General features: G+C 42.2%; 1 protein-coding gene and 1 long non-coding RNA gene across 4 annotated transcripts in view; one reads left to right on the top strand and one right to left on the bottom strand.

Moving 5' to 3' along the window:
* LOC116047920 (plexin-B2-like) overlaps positions 1-22,497 on the top strand; it is a 244,747-nt gene that overhangs the window by 58,707 nt on the left and 163,543 nt on the right. For all 3 annotated transcript variants that reach the window (XM_031296960.2, XM_031296961.2, XM_031296959.2), the window contains exon 2: positions 18,114-18,156. The gene's annotated coding sequence lies outside the window, so the exon portion shown is untranslated. The remainder of the gene's footprint in view (positions 1-18,113; positions 18,157-22,497) is intronic.
* LOC116047924 lies at positions 8,751-19,387 on the bottom strand. The gene is made up of 3 exons (XR_004104517.1): positions 19,159-19,387; positions 18,456-18,458; positions 8,751-8,858 (listed from the first exon to the last, which is right to left on the bottom strand). It is a non-coding gene; the product is annotated as an uncharacterized LOC116047924 (long non-coding RNA).

Below are 22,497 nucleotides of genomic sequence, written 5' to 3'. Positions count from 1 at the left end.
CCGTAGGAACCGGTGGGCTTTTAATGGGATTTGTTGTCAATAAGAACAAATGATATTCATTGGATTGATCTTCATCAGAATGTTAAGTCAATTTAAACAACACAAGGTCAAACCCCAATACCATTATATAGTCTCAACATGCTTCTGCTGACAGATTATAAACCATACAAATCCAAAAGTCATCTGCGTTGCAAGGTTAAGCTGCTGGATCAACATCCATGTGTTTACTGAGAAGCTCTTCTATGTCGAGTTTACTTAGCGTGTCTGTTTTTAGCTTGTTGTTGTTGTTGTGGCCTGAGCAGCAGTTTTCCTGCTCGCTTCCCAAGCTTGTCTCTTCATCTTCTTGGGTTTTTGTGTGTTCTCTGGATGTCCACTCCTTCTACCAGAGTCCTGCCCCTGTACAGTACAGTACATGGTAAACGGGAAAGCCCCTGTGCTCTCTGAGGAATACTGCGTGGTTCTGGTATGACGTAGCGCGAGTTAATTAAGAACAGGCGTACGTCTCTGCATCGCTGCAAAGGACAAATGAACTCTGTGGGAACCTTCCTCTGTGATTCTTTCCTTCCTCTTTCTTCACAACTTGTCTCTGTCGCGGCTGCAGGATGACGTGGAAAGTTGGACAATTCTACTAACGTGCTCAAGTACAAGTTGATTGCTGAGGTCTGGCAACATCACGAAAAAGAAGTCCAAAGGTTTGAGAAGCACTCAGGATGTAAACAAACATCTACATTAATCAAACTTATTTGGAAGATGAAACACAAGGAAAGCATTACAATTAAGTAGAGCTGTAACAATTCCAAATGTTCCTGTACAATTAATTGTATCAGAAATAATTGCGAAAGAAAGTATTTATTTATTACTTTTTTAAACAAATTAAAGTTTGGAATGAATCCCAGGATACATCTTTTGTTTATATCACTGCCATGTGACCCAGATAATGTGATAACACAAATACACAGCTTGCTCTGTATGTGTGCTGTGTGTCTGAAATTTTGCTGCTGCAACGTTATTTCCCATTTTTTGGGATCAATAAAGAAATCTATCTATTATGAAGTAAACAACGCCTCTTTTAATATCATAAAACATTTTTTTTTAACTGTATCCTCCCCCTTGTCATTTTTGTTGCTATGAACGTGTTTAGGGTCAAATGCCAACAACTAACAATTGAAATAATAATAGAAATATATAGTCCGACCAATAATCACTTATATAAATACAATTTGGTATATCTAAACAAATCCAACAATTACCAGTCACACGCCTTAAAACCTTTGCATATGTTAGCAATTGATTGCAGTTAAACAAAGAAACGGCGATTATGTAAAAAACGCGTCAGCGTTGATTTATTGTGATGTAAGTTAAAAGTATTAACTGGCCCCTCTTTGCCAGGTTACAGAATGGCCTCATGGCTCAACTTCTGACCAACATGCTTGCTGTAGTTGTGGCACTTTTACTGACATACTACTAGTGAGTACAACGTTGTTATAACAAATGGCCAAAAATGACAATAGAGATGTTACAATACCAGTATCGGTATCAGCCCCGATACTGCCTAAAACGCTGGTATCAGTATCAGGAAGTACTGGAGTTTATGCACCAATCCGATACCACGTAATAAAGCCCTAAAGAAAATCTACGTTAAAGTAGTTTATTTATGTTCTTTTTCCGTTATAACTGACTGTCAAACTGGAGAATAAAAGAAAGTTCTGTGGCGTTCATGTTTCACAAAGAGTTTAACCTGAGCCAGACTGACAAAGATAGAAATAATATCACATCCATACAGGGATAGTAGTATACAGCTGTTATACATCATATCATCTATACAGAGATAGTAGTATACAGCTGTTATACATCATATCATCCATACAGAGATAGTAGTATACAGCTGTTATACATCATATCATCTATACAGAGATAGTAGTATACAGCTGTTATACATCATATCATCATACAGAGATAGTGGTATACAGCTGTTATACATCATATCATCCATACAGAGATAGTAGTATACAGCTGTTATACATCATCATCTATACAGGGATAGTAGTATACAGCTGTTATACATCATATCATCTATACAGAGATAGTAGTATACAGCTGTTATACATCATATCATCCATACAGAGATAGTAGTATACAGCTGTTATACATCATATCATCATACAGGGATAGTAGTATACAGTTAACATAATAAAATATATGACATGCTGGTATCAGATCAGTACTTGGTATCGGCCGATACCCAAGTTCAGGTATCAGAATCGGTATCGGGAAGCAAAAAATGGTATCGGGGCATCTCTAAATGACGACAGTAAGATTTGTTGGAATGAAACCTCTGCTGATTGATTCCAGCCTTAGTGCTCAGACTTTGTTTATTGGCTTTTCTGTCCGAGGATTATGGGATTTTCTTTTTCTCAATGGACTTGATGATACATAATAGCAGACGGCAATGGCAGAATCGGACGCTTTAAGAATGTGTATCGTAATGTATGATGAGACGCATCTGTGTGGTCAGGCGTCACCAGGGTTTCCCCCAGTGTATTGTAAAACTAATTTCTAATTACAGTGGGCTGGCTCGAGGAACTTAGACATAGTCAATTTAAAAACAATCTCCAGTTAGCGTTTAGCACTGACTTAATGTTGGACCCTATGGAGTCTGTCTTATAGCTTTTTTAAATTCTCAATTTGGCGACTCCTTCGATGATTCTGTTATCACAGAAACTATTTGGCTCTACATTAATGCTGCCATCAGTCTGTGACTGGCCCCAGCCGGGCCCTCGTCAAAAAAAGACACTTGCCACCGGGCTCAACAACTTTTCTGGGAGAAACCCTGGTCACGTTCTAAAGACCCCTTACTCCTGCATCAATATTTCTGCTTTCATGTATGAAAGAGAATCATCTTTGTTTGGAGAAATCCTTGTTTGTCCTCCTCGGGATATGACTGGAGTTAATTTTAATGTCAGGCCTTTTTTTTTTTTTGTCTTTGCATGAAAGACAAAAGGTCTGTTTTCAACATTGGCATGCAACTCTTTGCCAGTGGCTAACACACGCAGAGGAGGAGTGTTCAGCGGCATGTCGATTGGCTTTCTTCATCAAAGCAGAGAAGCTCTTCCAGGAGTTTCCCATTGATCTGAAGTGGGTTACCAGTCATCAGCTCGCTGGAAACTAATCACACTGGGCTTCTTATTGATTCTGAAGCCTTTTGGTCTCTTTCTTTAAAGAGTGCACCAAGACTTTTAAAAGAATGTAGTCATTACCTATTCAGAAACCAAAGAGATCTGTGTCCCCTGTAGGTTGCTGGTTCCAGTGCTCCATGCTACCGATTTAATACTCTTATGAGTCAGAGAAGGTTCAAAGAAGTATTCAGGGTTTCCCCCGGAAAAGTTGTTTAGCAAGGTGTGTTTTTGTGACGAGGGCCTGAAAGGGCCAGTCCTAGACTGATGGCAGCGTTAATGTAGAGCCCAATAGTTTCTGTCATAACAGGATCATGGACGGAATCGCGAAATTCAGAATTTAAAAAAAGCTATAAGACAGATTCCAGAGGGCTCTACATTAAGTAGAAGTGTTACAATTAATCAAGTAATCGATGCATCAAATCGTGGACGTGGACGATGCTGCATCGATAATCGGCCGGGCCATAATCGATTATTTCTGTTTACTATTTAATGTATGCATAACAACCTTTCTGTTTACATATTCCGTTCGGTTTTGCACATTCAGGAAATGCCACATGCTCAGTGCTGTAGTTTTATGTCTCCAATTTATTTAGTATTAGAGCACTGCAGAATGTTTGGTTTTTGAAGCTTGAAAAGCTATGCATTAAATATCCTAGATGGCTTTAATAGAAAAATGTATTTGACGCATCGAGATGCATCGAGATATCGAATCGCTGACATAATTGTAGTCGAATCGGGAGATCAGTGAAGATTCACGCCTCTAACATTAAGTCAGTGCTGAAAGCTAACTGGAGATTTGAAAATATGACTACGTCTAAGTTTCCAACCGAGCCGCCCCACTGTAACTGTAGTTTAATAAACATCTATCTATAAATTGCAGGAACGTCTGTCTGTCTGTCTGTCTGTCTGTCTGTTATGCGCATATCTCTCGAACCGTTAGTCTGATGGATTTCAAACTTGACAGGTGTCTTGCTACGGGCCCGAGTAAGTGCAGTGGACGTTGTTTGGATTAGAAATGCAAAAGATATCGTCCAATATATATCAGTAAAAGAAGCACACATTGGCTTTTGCCCTTGCCGCTGGCCACTCCCCCTCTCACCCTGCACACTGAGTGAGCACAGCGCAGGACCAGAGACACAGAGGGTCGAAGAAAGCAGCGGAGCTTTGGCAGCTAAAATGTGAAATGCACCTCATCGCGACTGTTGTGTGGAATAAGGTTGGCGAAAAAAAGGTTTTGGGATTATTCCTTCACAGCGCTGTTCAATACGAGAAAATCTCAGAGCCGAACCGGGCAGACATGGCACTTTTCATCAGACTCACCCTGGGTTAATTAAGTTTACTGCTAACTAATAACATTACCAGGTTAATTAAGTCTACTGCTAACTAATAACATTACCAGGTTAATTAAGTCTACTGCTAACTAATAACATTACCAGGTTAATTAAGTTTACTGCTAACTAATAACATTACCGTCGCCAAAATACCCCCGTGAATACTTACGAATACACCGTTAACTGTCAAGCCACTAAACCTGTATGGAAATGAACACCCCTGCTGAAACGTTAAATTCGTTAACGATCACACAACACGAGACAACACCGTCTCTCTCTCTCTGCATACACACACACACACACACACACACACACACAGGAGATTAATGCAGCTACGTGCTGTGTAGCTCTCACAACGGGCCGGGTGGGTAGCGCACTGCCATGAGTCTGTGACGCTAATGTCTGATTACTCCACATTTTCTTTTTTTAAAGATTATTTTTTTGGGCTTTTCCACCTTTATTCGACAGGACAGCTAGGTGAGAAAGGGGAGGGAGTAGAGCGAGGGAAGACATGCAGGAAATCGTCACAGGTCGGCTTCGGACCCTGCACCTCTGCGTCGAGGCATAAACCTCTAATTATGTGTGCGCCTGCTCTACCCACTGAGCCAACCCGGCCACATTACTCCACATTTTCACTGTGATATTTTGCGATCACATTCTGAATCTGCAACGTTCTCTGTGAGGTAAATCAGTAAGTTAGTAGTAGGGGATACAGGGGAGTTGCATATGAAGTGGTTTGGGGTCCTTGTGTAACTAATTTTGGGGTACAATTTGGTTTTGAAGAATTCTACAGGCAGCAATACCACAGGCCGAGCAATCGGCCCGTTCCAAACAGGCACATTTTCAACGGGCACTGCACTAGTCCTGTTGGGGGGGCAGTGGGCCACCAGGCTTACAATACACTGGGGGAAACCTAGTATTTGAAAAATACTAAGTATAAAGTATAAATGTTTGTTATTTTTGCAAGTTAGTCAGTCCACCACTTCGGTCCAGAGTGAAATATCTCAACTATTGGATGGATTTCCATTGTCCAGAGGATTTTGTGTGATCCCCTGACTTTTTATCTAGCGCCACCATGAGGTTGACACCTTTAGTGAAATATCTCAACAACTATTGGATGTGAGATAGCGAGTCACAGTTTTTTATCGTTGCAAGAATACTTAAAGCAATGGAAAATGTCTAAACAACAAAATTTGGGTGACTCAGGTCTAGACTGGTCACCAAGGTTGACAGTGCAGGAAATGGTCTCTGTGTGTCCCTCATTTGTGTTGTTACTGTATCAAACTGTGTTTACTGACATCAGAAAGCCTCGTGAAAACCCACGTAAACCTTCAAGAACTCGTTAAGGTCGGAACACAACACGTATTAAAGTCTAACTTCTGGGAGAGTGTCAAAGAGCAAAGCTACCCAAAGGAATAAAATTCATCCGTCTAATCAGAATGATTTAGAGCAGCACAGTGAGCATTTATTAAGGCTGGGTTTTCATTTAAAGTTTGGGTTTTCAGGGTTGAAAGATTAAACTCACACTCTCTCTCTGTCTGTCTCTCTGTCTCTCTCTCTCTGTCTCTCTCTCTCTGTCTCTCTCTCTCTCTCTCTGTGTCTCTCTGTCTCTCTCTCTCTGTCTCTCTCTCTCTCTCTCTCTCTCTCTCTCTCTCTCTCTCTCTGTGTCTCTCTCTCTCTCTCTCTCTCTCTGTCTCTCTCTCTCTCTCTCTCTCTGTCTCTCTCTCTCTCTCTCTCTCTCTCTCTCTCTCTCTCTCTCTCTCTCTGTGTCTCTCTCTCTCTCTCTCTGTGTCTCTCTCTCTTTGTCTCTCTCTCTGTCTCGCTCTCTCTCTTTGTCTCTCTCTCTGTCTCGCTCTCTCTCTTTGTCTCTCTGTCTCTCTCTCTGTCTCTCTCTCTCTCTCTCTCTCTCTCTCTCTCTCTCTGTCTCTCTGTCTCTCTCTCTCTCTCTCTCTCTCTCTCTCTCTGTCGGTCTCTCACTCTCTCTCTCTCTCTCTCTCTCGCTCTCTTTGTCTCTCTGTCTCTCTCTGTCTCTTTGTCTCTCTGTCTCTCTCTCTCTCTTTGTCTCTTTGTCTCTCTGTCTCTCTCTCTCTCTCTCTCTCTCTCGCTCTCTTTGTCTCTCTGTCTCTCTCTGTCTCTTTGTCTCTCTGTCTCTCTCTCTCTCTTTGTCTCTTTGTCTCTCTGTCTCTCTCTCTCTCTCTCTCTCTCTCTCTCAGCTGACTTTTCTCGACTTCCTTCCATGTTCACCCCTAGGTGAATCTCCTTGGAATGGAAAATGACTCCTCGTGGCCACAGAGGTCTGTTGATCAATGTCATTTAGAGCAGCGTTTCTTTTTTATGAAGTGGCTTTCTGCTGGATCCTTACGAGACAAAGCTAAGGGTACAATGTGCCAGGCGTCCCCGTCGTTAGAGGGGATTTTAAGGGCTTAAAACACTGATGTCCTCACAGACAGGGTTATTTATAACAGCTGTGTCCTCTCTGAAGCTGCGGGACAGAGGTTGTTCTATTAGGGCAATATCATTATTCAAACCTAGAGAATAAAGACTTCCAATGGTCCCTTTACATACCAGACACTCACACAATATTATACAGCAACTGTTTTCTGTTTGTCGCTGAGTTTTGAAACGATTATTGCAACAACAACAAAATGTGCTTCCTAACGCACAACAACCAAATTGTGCCCTTATGCATTTTTGTTTCTCCTGACGGGACAAACGGCGTGACTCACTGCAGACGGTCAGCAGAAAAGCCCCTGTATTTATTAGTCACTCACTTCCTGTATGGATGTCTAAAAAACATGTGTCAGTAACTTATCTGATTTACAGTCAAACACGCTGATATGTGTTGTGTATTTCGTGGGTTGGGGCTTTATTCGGACGGTGCAAACAGCGACAGCATGTGCTGAAGGGAGGGATTGGTGTTTTTAGTTTGAATTAAAATAAGATAAGTCTTTATTGATCCCCGGAGTGGAAGTGCAGGTGTTGCAGCAGCTCCAGGGTGGAAATGAGTACAAATAAATAGAGAACAGTAATAAAAACAAGAACAGAAGTTGAAATAAATCCTCTACAAAAGCAATTAAACTCAAAATCACAAGGCAAACGGTGCACATGCTGTACCTTAAGAAAACAAATAAGTCAAAAAAACTACCCATTTTCGAAGTGCTTGATGTTTCTACCGTGCTTGCTGCTACTAAAACTACAAATAAAAACATATATTTGCCCTTAAATTCAGATTAAAAGGCATGACTGGAACCCGTTCGGTGAAGATTTCCCCACAGAGAACCAGGCTAGTATTAACAATCTCACACCTTAACGATTGCAATCCATAAAACTTGAGACGCACCTATGTATCCATCATGTCAGAGGGTTTCCGCGGGGTCTTAAAGGGCCCTATTTTAACGATCTAAGCTCACGGGGTGAAGCGGTGCAGGTGCGTTTAAGGCGTGTATGATATATAGTTCAACGGCAGAACCGTGCGCCGGGCGCATGGTTCTAAAGGGTTGTACTTAGTGTCTTCATTAATCAGAGGTGTGTTTTGGGCGTAACATGCAATCAACCAATCAGAGATCATCTCCCATTCCCTTTAAAAGCCAGGTGCGTTTGGACCTTGGAGCATTGCTATTATGATGGAGTATTTGCACCGTAATATTTTTATTTGTAATCTTCTGCATGTGTGTGCTGCTGTGCGTCCCTGTGTGTGTAACAAGCATAGTGTGCGCGCGCTGTGCACGAGCCTAGGAGCATTTTACTAATGCTCTGTTAAAATAACAATGAAATGCTGCGTTATTGACTTTAGACCAGGTTTTTGTTGGTCAATGGCACGATCACTTCCCGCTGCCTCAAGATAGCAATACTCCCAGAATGCACCTGAACACACCTCCCTGTAAGACCAGCAGACCAGACCGAGCAGATCATATCATAATACTATTTCACATTGTAATATTTTCATTTAAAAATTTTTTGCATGTTTGTGTGCTGCTGCGCCTCCCTGTGTGTTTTTTAACAGCGCATTTTACTAATGCAATGCTGTGACAATACACCCAGAATGCACCTGAACACACCTCCCTGTAAGACCAGCACGCCCAGAATGCACCTGAACACACCTCCCTGTAAGACCAGCACGCCCAGAATGCACCTGAACACACCTCCCTGTAAGACCAGCACGCCCAGAATGCACCTGAACACACCTCCCTGTAAGACCAGCACGCCCAGAATGCACCTGAACACACCTCCCTGTAAGACCAGCACGCCCAGAATGCACCTGAACACACCTCCCTGTAAGACCAGCACGCCCATGGGCCACTGATGGGCGCAGGTGCATTTGCTATTTCAACGACGCGGGTGCTGGGCGGTCCTAAACTAGCAAAGACCCTTGTGTCGGGCTTTGCGTCGGGTTTGTGCTGCACCGGGTGCAAGATAGGGCCCAAAAAGTCTAAAATTTCACAATAAAATAATATTGAACAGGTCTAAAAGTTCATACGTCCATATATAACGCTACCTCTAATGCTCATTGAAATGCTTTTTTTTACTCCGTGGTGTTGCAGTTCTTTCTTTCAATCAATATAATTGGCTGTATAGGTACAGATCATAATTACTGTGTCATTTTTATTCAATTTGAATATTCATTTACTTTGCAAGTACTTTTGTGACTCTGCATTTCGTTGTACTTTAATGTCATGATATAGGTCTTACATTTCATTCATAAAGGAAGCTTTTTCTGACTTTTTAGTCTTTTTTTTTTTTTGGCACTTTTTTTAAAAATGTTTTTGGCACTTTTTTGATGTTTAACACTTCTTTTCACTACCATGTATACACACCACTAACACCAACTTATTAAGTTAACTTACTAGTTTTACACTTATTTTTGGAATTCATGGTCAATAAACCTCATTTATATAAAATTATACCTAATTCTTGAGTTACAAAAGCAGAAATTATGAATTATTTAGACTAATATTAAAGGAAGGATAACCACAGACTGGTATATGTCACTGTTCAGTTGGGATACTGTTTAGAAACATTTCCATTTTTTTTTTTTTCAAATGCCAAAAAAATGAAATAAAACACCCTTAAATTCAATGAAAGTGGAGATCCGATATTTTGTTGTACTTGCGAAGCCGTTGTGTGGAATCATCCATGATATTTTTGGGTAATCAAAATTAGGTAGTTAAAAAGAAACCCATCTTTCTGATATAGACATTTTGAAAACGGGTCAAATTTAACCCAAAATCAACACAAGGGTTAAAAAGGTCTTAAAAAGTCTTACGTTTGACTTGTTGAAGCCTGCAGTAAACCCTGTATCAGAGGTGGACAACCAGAGCTGTGTTTGATTTCGCTCTTTCCCTGAGAGAAGCTTCATTCCTATTCTACATTTGTGTTTTTCTGTCGGCCTCTCGAAGCACAAACCTGTTTCAGCATCATTGAAAATCAATAGCAGCGTGTGGAGAGTCCTCGACTCGGGTAATTACATTTGTTTTCCTGCCCCATACACCCTTCTCCGTCTTCACGTGAACATGAGCCCCCTCTGCCCGATAAGCCAGTAGCATGTGGGCTTGTGAGGGTACATTATATTCTCTAACACGGCACCGGTAATCTTCCTGCACTCCTCGTGTGTCAGAGACCTTTATTGTTTGCCTGCAGACGGTCAAAATGCAGGAAGAAGGCACACACACTCATATATCGTCGCAGAAACCTCGTATCACCGTATACATCAGGATCATTTGAAAGAAATGTATCATTGCACAAACTCTTTGAGCCACTCCTCTCTGGCAGGAGGCTGAGGTCCACCAGGACCAAAACCACCCGCCACATGAACAGTTTTTTCTCCTTTGTAACTAGCCTTATCAACAAGGCCTGGAACCCACCCTGACGCTCGCCACACTCACCTCTGGCTCTACATGCCACTGTACTTAATCTGCTGTAGCGTTCCTTTTTATTACTGTTTAACTTATTTTATTTTACATTCTATTTTTATATTTATTAATACATGCTGTGTGTATATGTTTATTCTTATATTGTTTATATTCTTTTTATCCTTATACTTAGAGTATGTGTGACAAGCACCAACAACACCATGACAAATTCCTTGTATGTGTAAAAAAACGTACCCATTCTGATTCTGTTTGCGTCAAAGCACTATAGTGTAATATGTAAGATGATTTGTTCACCATGAATTTAAAATAGGCTACATTACTGGTTTCAGTTTATATACCACGTCTTTATCTTCATGTTTTTCCCTTTGCCATCACATCTGTGTTTACAGGTTATACTTTTTTTACACAAAAGAAGCACAAATGTGATATGTTACAATACACTACGGTGTTAAATCATATGCACACATTTCCAGAATTCAATGAAAGTAGTGATCTGAGCCTTCATTTTTCTTGCGAAGAGCGTTGTATGGAACCATTCATGTTATTTTTGAGCAATTTGCTGGAAAGAAACTAGGGCTGCACAATTAATCGCAATTTTATCGAAATCGCAATATTTGTTGAAGGCAAAATATGTGTCAAACCGTTCTAAAATAGTGTTGTGGTGCTGCAGAGACGTAACCTGACTCCAGATGGATCGCTTCGCATTTTCTCGGCATATCCATCTGGGAACTTTCTGTTGGAGAACTTTTGGGAAGGGGCGAAAATCCTGGTTAGCTGATTGGATAAACCATCTGTCTGTCACCCCCTATGTTGGTGATAGACGGGCCAAATCAACCAATCAGATCAAACTCTTGCCGAAACCAGTCGGGAAAAGAGCAAAAACATCTTTTCCTCCGAGAAAAGCCTCCAGTGCCGTTTTTTGCTCTTCTTTCAATGAAGGAATACTTTCTAATTCGGATAAAACTTGCGCGATAGCTACGCTCATCTCATCCGTGGAAGTCGCCACGTTGTTTAGACTGAACAGTCGCTTCTCGTTGCGTCACACCTAAACCCGCCTCAAAACCAACGCTGATTGGTCGGTCGTTTGGTGAACGGCTCCAAATTTTCTCTGTCTCAAGATGCCAGACTGATCTGCGAGTGGAAAACTGGAACGCGAGATCAGGACGCTCTCACGAGGCTAGCAGAGACGTCCCGGCCTACAAATCCTATCCTACAGACATAAGACACAAAACATCTTTGTTTGGTGCAGATCCTCACAAAAAAAAATCACACTTTCACTGAAAATGAGTGATACAAAATTGATCATTCCCTCCAATATCGTGAATCATATCGCAATCGCAATATCAGTCAACATAATCGCAATTAGATATTTTCCTCATATCGTGAAGTCCTTAAAGAAACCCAAATGTCAAGTTTGACCCGAGGACAACTTACGGGTTAAAAACATGTCTGTTTAAACCAAAACAACGAGCTGAAAGACGCTAAAACTCTGTAGAGTTGAGGAAAACTGCAGCGTTGATAGGAATCCTCTGTGGTCTCTTGTCAGCAACCTCTTTCACGTTGCACCGTTGATGTATTGTTTATGTAAAAGTATTTTTGTTAGTGCAACTCAGTTGTATTTTCGGAGCTTTGTGGTGCTCGCAGCGTTGCGACAGAGATGCCACTGATTTGACTTGTGGCCTCTGGCGGCGTCCATGCGGTCACAATATCCTCGGCCTGATACCATCTGGTATCTGTTGCATAATGTCGGTCTTCCTCTTGGATATTTCCCCGTGCTCTCTCCACCCTCAACTATCCGAATGATCGTAATAAAAAACACCAGCCACAGATCATTGCTGCCACATTTCCCGGCTTTGTTGCAATTTACTTGTTATTTTGGAGATTGTAGAGCGGGGTGCCAAGCAGTCTCGGATAACAACTGACAAGTGAGAAAGTTTGAGTGTGTGTCTCTGTGTGCGTGCGGGTGTGCGTGCGTGCGTGGGTGTCTCTGTGTGCGTGCTTGTCTCTGTGTGCGTGTGTGCGTGTCTCTATGTGCATGCGTGTCTCTTTGTGTGTGTGCGTGTGGTTTTGCTGAACCAGGATGAGCTGCTGCTCTCAGAGCTCTTCAAAGACCTGCCATAAAACCTCTGGATCTTAATCGGATGCTGTTCAGACTCCACATTGTAATTACATCCCAACACATTTCTGTCTACACAGAGGAATGTGTGTGTGTGTGTGTGTGTGTGTGTGTGTGTGTGGCTTATCGCTTCCATGCGATTCTCAACAAGTTTCTTTGGTCTCAATTGGATGTGAAAGGAAATCCCATGTCTGCAAGGCTTCCACTACAGGCACAGACCTGTGTGTGTGTGTGTGTGTGTGTGAGACAAGCCTTTACCATGCCACAGTGGATTAACCACACAGTCTGAGCAGTAACGCTGAGGCTGTGAAGGCGAGATTCAGAGAGCATGAACGGGATAAAGAATCGGAGGAAGAGAGCATAAGATTGACTGGGAGAAATTCTAAAACACAACATATTTTGGCTTAAAAGGAAAATACATTACCGCCATCGTTATAGATGCGAAATAAGTACATGATATGCTGTATTTCCTTTTTGATTAGAAAAAACTGACAGGTTGCCTTGATTTTCCACTTAAAAATTCAGAAGCAAAGAGCAGTGACAGCTCAGCGACAAAGTAATGCATCCAAATGTGTGCCAAAAGAGTTCACGCTGTTCATTGAGTAAAAAGAAATATCCATCATCCAGCTTTCTTAAAAAAAACAAAAAACAACCCGGCTAAATCTATCTTGATTCTTGCAAACCTCATGGAAGAAAAGTGACATTTGTGGCTTGGCAATGTTGCAATTACAATACATTACAAGAGTTAAGTAACGTTCAGGTGTACAGTAAATACGAGAGTGTATACAGTGTTGGACCACACACTGACACTTCAATGTGTCGACAGATAACCAGTCCAACCAGTTTAGTGGCGACAGTGTTTGCTATGCAGCGGCGTGACCCGTGTTCAAACATTAGCTGAGCATGCAGTGTTGTTTCGTAATGTTTCATCATTAGTTTACCGCTCGCCGCCTCCCTGCTGCTCAATGAGGCGGCGACCCCGCGCGTGTCATTAAAGGCGAGAAGGAAGCCGAAAGCTGCACAGCTTTCAGCTTTCTGTGCCGCCCTGCTCTCATAGCTGGCATTTCTCAGATAAGAGCAGCCAGAAAAATTGATTTACAAGGCTCCTCTCCTCCCTCTGTGTGTGTGTGTGTGTGTGTAATACTCTGCCAGCGAAAACACATCAATCCGCGAATCACATCACAGCATACAACGCTCGTCCTCCATCTGTCATACAGCAGAAGTGTGTAAGTGTGCGTTTACAGTATGATGCAGGTTTCAGTTTGCACTTGTTGAAGCTAAATCTTTTCCCCTTCATCCTCCTCCTGTTTTCTTTTTTCTTCCAGGGTTTGTGTGTGTGTGTGTGTGTGTGTGTGTGTGTGTGTGTGTGTGTGTTGGGTTTCTTCTCTGGTCTTCCTTCAGTTAACATATGCTTACTTCCCTCCCATTTCTTTACACTCTGGTACCTCTCTTCTCGGCAGCAGTCATTTGATACAGCCATCGATATTCCAGGGGAGGGGAATTCCAAGAATGCGGGCGTTAACGCCTTCTTTTTATTGGATTTCCAGCCACCAGGGCTTTTCCGAAATGCCGGCGTTTTTTTTTCCAGAGCCGCCTTAATGAGTCACTTAACACCGACAACAGGATCGTGTTGCCCTTTTAAAGAAGCCGTAATTTGTGTTTCTGTAGGTCGGATGCAGCCTAGTCTCGCGTTGCCTACAGCGCTGCGGAGTAAGGTCCTGGCTACACCACAGATGCATTCTGGGATAGTAGAAAAATAACTACTCTGGCTTGTTTGCATTTCCTTAAACCAATCCCAATGGTCTTGGGCGGCGCTAAGCTCCGGACGCAGCGACGGTGAGGAACTTGTTTTGGTGGAACATTTGCACCCCGCAAAAGAAAACGCCACATACAATATTAAATGAAGTTAACTGTTGACACAATACAGTAACGTGAGCTATTTAAATTAGCTGATACATGGTTAAACCTCATTGGCTGTAGCTGTATCACCGTGTACTTCGAACCAATTGGTCTCAAAACGTCCCAGTTAGAGAGGAAATGCCAAACATATTCCTTAAACAAACTTAAATTCATAAGCTTATAATCTAAGCAGTCCTACCTCTTTTGCACCATCCACATTTTCTTCAAAACTTGCCATTTTTAGCATGTAGCTTGCCAGCTCACAGGTTGTTGTTTCCTAAAGTGAAGAGATTTTGAGAACGTAAACACACAGAGAGCAGAAGGTGGGGGGCAAAGATCTCAAAGAGATAATCATTCTGTAATACGTTATGAATAGAGAGCTGGGTACCTAATTCAGTACTTTTTAGGCACCGACCGAATTGCCTCTGAAGTATCAAGGATCGAAAAATGCCTCGTTTTCAATACCTAAGGAGTAAATCTCATCAGCGTCAGTGAGCCAATCAGCACGCAGCATGCTTCTACCAAGATCTAAGCATGTTTGTGATTGGCTGTCTAACGTTACACGTTGTAGAGACACGCAGGAAAAACTTTACGCTACACAGAGACGTAGTAGGAGCTGAAACATAAATAAAAAGATTTGGACCGTAATGCAATTTCTTTTTGTTTTATAATTTAGGAACCGGTAACAAAGTCACGGTACCGGTATCGACATTTTTTTTAACGATACCCAGCCTTAGTTATGAACTATTCAATAAAGAAGAGAAATTACTCACAGTGACTGTATTGTTGAGTCATTTCTAAATGATAAACTTAATCTCTCCTATATCAGTCTCTTGGACTCTTTGGGAAAATGCACGAAAAAACCCCCAACCACGTCTTGTTACTTTAAGACATTTCAGTGATCCCCTAATGAGATCTGTGGCGCTTTTCCATTACATGGTACCTGCTCGACTCTACTCGCCTTTTTTGGTTTTCCATTACGATAAAAAGTCCCTGGTACCTGCTAACAGGTACTTTATTTAGTATCAGCTCCGTCGAGGTCCCAAGCGAGCTGAGGCGATACCGAAAGGTGACGTGAAAACCTGCAGACTGCTGATTGGTCGGAGAGAATCGTCACTAATCACTGGGTCATCATTGCCAGCGACAGACGGGGGTGTCCTGAACAAACCTGCAGTTTTTAAATAGTTTAGCAAGCGGTGGGTTGTTTTTTTGCTGCCTCCGGCTTCTTTAGAAACTAAATGTGTCTTCTGGCAAACAGCCACATGATGAGAGTCAAAAACAACACACCTTCGATGTTCTGTGTGTCGCGTTAGGTCACGGCAGTTTCCTGCGGCATCGCTATGACGACCAGCCACGCTCGCCGCACGCATGAGGCGGTGCTAATGCTGCGTTCCTGACACAATTTTTAGCCCGTAAGTTAGGACTTCAAGTCACGACTCACGACTTGGTAGCGTTCCAGGCAAAGTCACGACAAACCCTTCTAGCTAGCGTTAGCTAGCGGCTACCTAACGTTGACATTAGCTAGCGCATGCTGATACTAGCGATTTCTAGTTGGCGACATATTTTGGGCTTCATTTAATAAACATAACCTGTAGCAGTACACAATCGTATGTGTATTGTTTTGATTACAATGTGCCGAATTACTTTACGTTGCCTATTCAAGTCTATTTATTTCTATTTCTCACCGTTAATCACCGGCGTCTGTACAGCATCAACAGGGGGCGCCATTGTTGTTTATGTGTGTGTGACGTCAAAAACTGTAACTGGACTACAACTATCAGGTACGAGTTCACGGGGAGTAAGTTATGGGTTTGACTGCCGTTCCAGGGCACTTTCACGGTAGAAGGTTGTGAAAACACGAGTTACAGGTTGCCTGGAACGCAGCATAAATCTGTAATGGAAAATGGAGGACGGGGCACCGCGGTCGAGCCGAGTAGAGCTGGTACTAGCGGTGGGTAGGCGCCAATAGACGATATGAACAGCCACTGCTCTTGAATACTGGAGAGTTTATTAAATCCTAAGGACACTGTGCTGTGAAACAGCAGGCTGTATTCACCGGTGGATAGATGCAGGATCGATTGGCAGATGGTTGGACGGATGCAGGCTATCCAGTTAATTAAAGAGTGAACGTGTTCAAATCCTTCCAACTGTCCCTTCTTTGCTTTGAACGAGTAAGTCGACTTTGTGAGAGGCACGAAATGTACAAAGAGGGACGGTGAATGAACCAACAAACACATTTAACTTCTGCTTCACGGAATAACGCCACTTATTTAATGAGCGAGTCCATATCGTTTGTCATGTCGCAGCTAAACTGGTTACAGGCCGAGACAAGTCAGCATCTGTCTGATTCGGCTCAGTACATGTAGATGAGATGATTGATCGATCACGCCATACTTTTCGTGGTAATTCATCAGAGCAGCACATCAGTGTCGGGGTAAAAAAAAACAACAATTTCTACAAGTTCAGTCAGACTGGGATTTGTGAGTAAACAAACACACAGGTAATCGCATATTACCTGAAAGAGATGTCAAGGTTTTCCCCGCCATTATAAGGTTTAAAGGCCGCACCCGAGCCGTTTTTGGCACCACCGAAGCCAAATAAATGTAACTAAAAGACTTTTCTCAGATCTAATGGTTGTAGTTGGACTTCTTCACCACGTTTTATCTATTTATTTAGTAAGCTTTTTGATTATTTATGTATCTGCTCTAGCTTTTTCAAGGTTTTCAGCCACAGATATGGTGATAATAACGGTCCAATATGGGACACAAACCGACTACAAAGAGCAACCAAAATGGCCACAGAGACCCAAAACAGCCCCAAAGAAAACAAAAATGACCAAAGAGAGACACAGCGGGACTACAAAAAGACGCAAAGTCCACAAAGAGACAAAATCCCACAAAGACACAAAACATTTTAGGGGGAAATTGCATGTTTATTACTGAAAAACATCCACCCATTTTCTTGAGGAAGGACGCCTTAACCCTCTGCCAAATACGCACACCCTAATTCTTTCTAAACCGAGGGAAAACACCGGCTGTCATTTAGAAACGTCACAAATACAGCTGCAGCCTTAGCATGAGTATTTGCTTTTTGAGTCACTTTCCTTTTTTACGTCATGGCCAGCATAATCAAATTTTGAACATCTTTATTCCACTAACGTGTTTTATATACGCTGTATGTTGTACAAAATAAAGCAGGAACCTACGGTGCTCAAAAGTGGCCGCCCACTTTTTTAACGGCTCTGTGAAAGCACAGATTCTCAACCCTACAATATCGTCGCAATATCGATCTCCATGTATTTGGTCAAAAATATTGTGATATTTGATTTTCTCCATAATATGGCCCAGCTCTAATCCTCCAGCCAGACTGTAGAGTTGAGTGTTCTGACTCATGGAGGATTGGCAGTGCACGAGGTTGATTAGTTTGGTCCAGATTACATGGACCGCTAAAGTCTGATTAGGCTGAGTCAGAGAAAACAAGTTGAAAGCTGAGTGTTTCCTCCATTTAGTGTAATTAGTGTGTGTTTGTAGCGTGATTTGTGGTTGTGCGGAGGCTCCATGCAGAGCTTTGGCCGTAGCCTACGTTAGTGGCCTGAAGTTTATGAATGGGGTTGTTAAATGAAGTTTAATAGATTTCTTTATTTGCATGATTTTAAAAGAAAAGACATACTGTATGTAACCACACTGCTAAATAACGGATGTAACGTTTGTGTTTTGTGTAGGAGCGGAGACGGAGGTGGTCCAACGGGCCTGAACAGAGAACAGGTGAGGGAGGAATAATCACCTCTACTCTACTCTCTTTGCCTTTTCACATCGCTTCTTAACCCTTGCTTCTCAAATAACATCTTCTCGTTTTTTAAGAGGCAATCTGCTTTCAGTTGATGCGCCGATACTGGAAGTTTTGAGGCAGATAATAAAAAAATAATAAAAAAAAGTTATTTCAGAGTTTAATTTTGTATGTATTTATTTTAATTTGTCAGAGCTCTGTGTGACCCAGATATGTGCTGAGCAGGACATTTTACAGTTAAAAAATAAATTTGTACATGCTCTCTGGTGAAGAAAACATTCTCTCTTTCTCTAGTTTCAGCACAGTCTGAGGGCCCTATTTTAACGAGCTAAGTTCACGGCGTGAAGAGCCTGGCGCAGGTGCGTTTAGGGCGTGTCCGAATCCACTTTTGCTAGTTTGATGGCGAAAAAAAAAGGGTCTGTGCACCGGGCGCATGGTTCTAAAGGGTTGTACTTAGTGTCTTCATTAATCAGAGGTGTGTTTTGGGCGTAGCATGCAATAAACCAATCAGAGATCATCTCCCATTCCCTTTAAAAGCCAGGCGCGTTTGGACCTTGGAGCATTGCTGTTATGATGGAGGATTTGCACCGTAATATTTTTATTTGTAATCTTCTGCATGTGTGTGCGCTGCTGTGCGTCCCTGTGTGTGTAACAAGCATAGTGTGTGCCCGCTGTGCACGAGCCTAGCAGCATTTTACTAATTTGCTGTTAAAATATGAAATGCTGCGTTATTGACTTTAGACCAGGTTTTTGTTGGTCAGTGGCGCGATCACTTCCCGCTGCCTCAAGATAGCAATACGCCCAGAATGCACCTGAACACACCTCCCTGTAAAACAAGCACACCCAGAATGCACCTGAACACACCTCCCTGTAAGACCAGCACACCCAGAATGCACCTGAACACACCTCCCTGTAAGACCAGCACGCCCATGGGCGCAGGTGCATTTGCTGTTTAAACGACGTGGGTGCTGGCGGAAAACTGACAACTGTGTCGGTCTTAAACTAGCAAAGACACTTGCGTCGGGCTTTGCGCTGCACCAGGTGCAGGATAGGGACCTTAATGCCATACAGAACAGAAGAGAATATTAAGATAAGATGAGACTAACAATGTTAGTAATGTTGGGTGTTGGTAATTCATTTTCTTCTACACTACGTAATGGTGATACTGCCACTAAATGACCTCCTTACCGTACTAATAAAAGTCAAATATTTGTATATTACAACCCAAGTTCTTAGTATCCTGTTGTCGTGGGTCAGCAGACGGTGATGATGACACAGCACACAGAGACGATGACAAATTGAAGGTTATTACAGAACGAACTGGGCAAAGTTTTGCAATTATGGTCCATAATGGTCCATGGTCCAGGGATTTGGAACCACGGTCTTAAACAACAAAAGATTGCTGCTGTGTACGGACGATAAAAACTTTTAATTTTCGGAAAAAAAACATGGCCCAAACTTTATGTATTTTCTTTTGCCCCACTAGTGGTAAAGATCTAAGTATAACAGAGATGTTGTACAACTTTTTCTCGTCGGGTTTTCTGTCGTGTAATGAGTATCACATCCTCACGGGGCGGTTAGTGCGGCGTGTTGTTTTATTGTTAAATTCCTCCTCTGAGACAAAGACCTCATGCTTTTCTTTCTATAGGCTATGTCATATAAAATCCCCATAAAACCAGTTCATTTAACTGGAGTTGCTGTGTCAACACGCAATGTTATTTGGCCTTTATAACACATAAATGCACTATTTCTCTAGTGTGAAGCCTTGCTCTGTGTGTGTGTGTGTGTGTGTGTGTGTGTGTGTGTGTGTGTGTGTGTGTGTTTGGGGCTGTGTGTGTGTGTGTGTGTGGGGGGGGGGGGGGCTGTGTGTGTGTGTGGCTGTCAAGGGTGATAAAAAGCATACAGGAAGGCAAGTCTGATAATCCCACTGATACAGGAAGTAGTTCAGCTGCAATAATAAATCATTTACAGTATGAAACTGTGCTGATGTTTATCACAAACAGTCTTTGGTACAATCGCAGGCTGGATATTAATATTCAACAATGTTATCTTATCTGCCGTTTCCTCCAGTAAGTGTAAACTATTTGAACTGGGAGGTCTCCATTCAGCTGGTTCACTTTGAACGGAGGGAGCTGTTGCTGTTGCCTAGTCACAGTTTGACTGAAAGTCAAAACCTCAATACTTTTTTGGTACCACCCAAAAGTACAGCAAACTGGCACTGAATGTCTGGTTAGATTTGTGATTTAGTTTACTCCTCTTATTTAAATCATATTTTTGCCAGTTTTAAGAGAATAGCAGGGCGTGTGTGTGTGTGTGTGTGTGTGTGTGTTGCTGTGTGCTGTCAAACGATTACAATATTTAATTGCATTAATGTCATAGTTAACTCACAATTAATTGCAATTAATTGCACATTTTTATCTATTCTAAATGTCCCTAGATTTCTTTTTGTCCCATTATTTTTTCTCATTTTAATGCTCTTATCAACATGGAAAAGTGGATCGGCCTGGCTTTGTGCTTTTGTCGCCTGGCTTTGACAAGGGGGCGGAGAATTGGCATCAGCTGTGTGTTTGGCCATCAAGTGGTATTTCAGACTCAGATAGCTCAGTTTACAACGACAAAACACACAGATCACTTTGGTCTTGTCAATGGAACCATTTGGCAACTTTTTAAAAGTAAACTTTCCATTCAGAATCTTATTGGCGTCCATTTCAGCGTCTCGCGCTCGCCATCCACTCAAAACGTAACGTTGGCCTACTACTCTTTGGCCGGCTCACAAGCCCAAACAAGTGTGTGCGGCGTGCCTGTTGTTTAGTTTCCGGTCTAGCTAGATCCGGTGTGGTGTTGTAGGTTTTCTAACGTTACTAGTTGTTGCAACAGCACGTGAAAAAACTACAAAGTTTGCTAGGGCAAAAACATTAATCTCGCTCTTAAAAAATTGACGCCGTTAAAATGGGTTTGCGTTAACGCCGTTAATAATGCGTTTAACTGACAGCACTAATATATATATATATATATATATCTTCACATCAAGTTTCTTTATTTTTGTAAGTTTGGAAAACACTTCTTAAAACTTAATACACACACAAACAAACATTCTCCTTCTTTCCTGTGGGAGGTGTACCGGAAAACTCTGCTTTATTTTGTAGAAGGACGTTGAGTGTGTTTTGCATCTTTGTCTGTGTGGGTGTTTGTGTGTCTCGGAGGGGATCTGCAGCTGTGAAGGCTGGCTGAAAAGAAACAATTTGAACTCCACTTCCACAGAAGAGAAGACAGGGACTGTCAGTATTACTGTCAACAACCATAACGGTACCTTTTCTGCTCCAGAAAAGTCTCGCTTTTAAAAGGCTCAAATGCAGATTGAGTGCCCCAGCTTTAAACCGTCATTTGTGAGCACATGCACACTATTCTGGATGGATCATGTGGTCCAGCAAACAGAGAAGACTCAACCTGAATTATTGCACATTTAGAGCGAGACTGCACATAATTCAAGAGCTTCTCCAAATCATCGACTGTACGTTTCTTCCTCCTGGATCCTCTCGCCTTCCCATGTTTGTTATGGTTTGTAGAGAATACCAGCGTTGTGACCAAGTCATCTTTGGTCAAGTCCCATGTAAGTATCAAGTCATTTGGTCCAAATCTCAAGCAAGTCTCAAGTTTTTTTGTTTTGGGTGAAGTCAAGTCACGGGTTATGTCAAGTCAAGCCGAGTTAGGATTGGGCATCGAGAACCGATTCCTACTTGGAATCATTTATTTGGAGAGAGGATTTGGGTTCCAAATTTAACATGTGCAAGTTTTGGTTTCGGTAGTCCTTAGTTAAGCGAGGCAAGTTCCAAATCAAGTCACTTTTTTAGTTGTCTTTATCGACGACGTTTCATTTGCGGGATTGTTCCGTTGCCGCCGGAAATGCCACCGAATGTCCCTTCATTTTCGGCCGGATGTTCCTCACCTTCAGCTTTCCTTGTGTTGACGTTCTAAACTCCAGTCGGGTTTATGAGCAGGTCGTGCATTCAGCAGTTTTAAGACATTTTTAAATCCAAAATGGATTACTTGTGGCACAGACGCAGTCTGGCAATGTTGTATTAGAGACCACCCAACCCGACACCAAGTCATCACCAAGACCAGAGTGTATCGAGACAAGACCAAGACTTTGAGGGGTTGAGACAGAGTCAAGACCAAGACCAGACCAGTGCGAGTCCCACACTGCATGACACGATCAAATGTGGAAAATGCTAACCATAGGCGCTCCTCAACCCGATCTCAAAGATCCACGTTCCCATAAAAAAACACCCCCAGAAAACAAATTAAGATTCTTCTTCATT

Source organism: Sander lucioperca, chromosome 20 (genome assembly GCF_008315115.2).
Source record: "Sander lucioperca isolate FBNREF2018 chromosome 20, SLUC_FBN_1.2, whole genome shotgun sequence".
NCBI lineage: Eukaryota > Metazoa > Chordata > Actinopteri > Perciformes > Percidae > Sander > Sander lucioperca.
This window is presented reverse-complemented; position numbering and strand designations above follow the sequence as displayed.